Genomic DNA, 2,071 nt, shown 5'->3' with positions numbered 1-2,071 from the left:
TGCACCCTGAGGCCCGGGCAAGGTCCCAGTGCGGGACCCACGGAAACCCCGCCGGGCCATGGCCGCCAGAGTGGGACACACACGGGGTTCCCCGTCACGGGAGGTGCTCAGGGGCTGGGGTGGGGGCCTGGGTCCTGACCAGTGCCCCTCCCAAGAGCCTCCATGCCCAGGACCGGGTGGCGGGGGCCAGGTGGGCTCTGCTGGGGCCTCTGGCCCCGGGTGGGGGAGGGGCAGGAACCACTTCCACAGCCTGAGGTGGCATCTCCAGGTCCCACAGCCTGGCAGTGCCCGAGCGGGCAGGCCCGGACCTGCCCAGAGCCACCGGGAGAGGAACAGAGCCCCGAACCCTGTCACTGTGTCCCCACGCAGGCAGGCGCTGGTGGAGGCTGTGGCTCACCCCCAGGGCTGCCACATGCTGGGCAGCAGGTCCCAGGAGCAGGGGCACAGCCCTGAGCTCACCCCGGGACCAGGCAGGGCATGGGGCAGGGAGGCCCGGGGACTAAGACGGGGCTCAGAAAGTGCCGGCCACAAGCTCACTCTGCTGCAGGCTCAGAGAGGGTGAGTGGCCTGCGGGGGTCACACAGCACAGCTGGAGCTGGAGCGCAGGAGCGGCCACGGGGTTTCTCGGGGTTGGAGATTAACTCAGCCGTGTCCACCCCCCAAGCCAACAACCCTTCAGCTCACCACCCACAGGGTTGTTTTTTTGTTTTGTTTTTTTTTTTTTTACTGAACCATTCCTTTATTGTTAGACATGTGGGGCAAGAGATCTATGTGATCACAAAGCACTTTCCAAAGTCATAGTCCTGTCCACAACATGCTGGGCTGCGGTCTGTGGGAGGCTGCCCATTGTCTTCACTAGAGTAAATCCTTTAATATTGACTGACCTTTAAGATAGTCTGTCTGCTACCGCAATTACCTGCCTGCCTAAGGGCTTTATGTGTAACCAAAGTGAATAAAAGGCTGGCGAAGCCTGGGCACCGGTGGAGGTCCTTCCCCTTGAGTTGGACTTGCCCACCTGGCCCCCCAATATTTCCAAATTGTCTCTTGTCTCTTCTCTTTCATTTGTGTGCGGCTCCTCTTCCAGATCCTGAACCCTAAACCACGCGGGACGAGGGGGAAACAAACATACAACATCTAGCGCCTCAGCGGGAAATCTGGAAGAGAAGACTTCGCCTAAAGCGAAAAAACTGTCAAAATAAGCCAAAGGAAAATCGTTTGGGCAAATAGGAAAGGCTCCCAAGGCTAGTTTATAAAAAACATTCCTTTGTTAACCTTTGGTCGGGACTATGTTTGTATATTTCCTGAAAATCTCTCCAAGCCCGTGTGGATTCCTGCAACTATGAATCTGAGAGAGGAACTGACAACACATGAAGACAAGCAGAGAAACAGTCCGGAGATGGAGATGGTGAGGACGCCTTGCCATGCTAGCCGTCAGCGGCTGTGCGTCGCTGCAGGTTGCCCAGGACCAAACCAGAGGTCGGACCTGCACTGCCACCGTTTGCCCACCGTCCAGAACCAGCATATCATTGCTGGCATGGACACATAAGGAACTGTTGGACATGGAAATTGGGAATCAAAGAACTGTTGGCCCAGAAAGAAACTTACCACAGACTGATTCATCTGCCTCTCAGCATAACCGCTATTGCTTGTCTCATTTTCGCTCTCATATGCTTATTTCTAGTCTGCAGATGCGGAATGAAGAGTCTTTTTTTTTAAAGCTGAAGGCATTTATTACCACCAAACAAGGATTACAAAGAAATGTTAAAGGCACTTTTTTAAGAAGAAGAAAAAAGAGGAACATCCAGAATGAAGAGTCTTAAAAAGACTCGAACCCTTTAGGAAGCAGTCACCTTTCAAGAATTATTAAGGAACATCCAAGAAATGCAAATCAAAACAACAGTGAGGCACCATCTCACACCTGTCAGAATGGCCATCATCAACAAATCAACAAACGACAAGTGCTGGAGAGGATGTGGAGAAAAGGGAACACTCGTGCACTGCTGGTGGGAATGCAGACTGGTGCAGCCACTGTGGAGAACAGTATGGAGTTTCCTCAAAAAACTAAAAATGG

At 53.3% G+C, this 2,071-nt stretch overlaps 1 protein-coding gene across 1 annotated transcript in view; it reads right to left on the bottom strand.

The window, feature by feature from the left end:
- Positions 1 to 2,071, bottom strand: part of TP73 (tumor protein p73) — a 76,523-nt gene that overhangs the window by 38,233 nt on the left and 36,219 nt on the right. The gene's annotated exons all lie outside the window — the stretch shown is intronic.

Source organism: Myotis brandtii, unplaced genomic scaffold (genome assembly GCF_000412655.1).
Source record: "Myotis brandtii unplaced genomic scaffold, ASM41265v1 scaffold434, whole genome shotgun sequence".
Classification (NCBI taxonomy): domain Eukaryota; kingdom Metazoa; phylum Chordata; class Mammalia; order Chiroptera; family Vespertilionidae; genus Myotis; species Myotis brandtii.
This window is presented reverse-complemented; position numbering and strand designations above follow the sequence as displayed.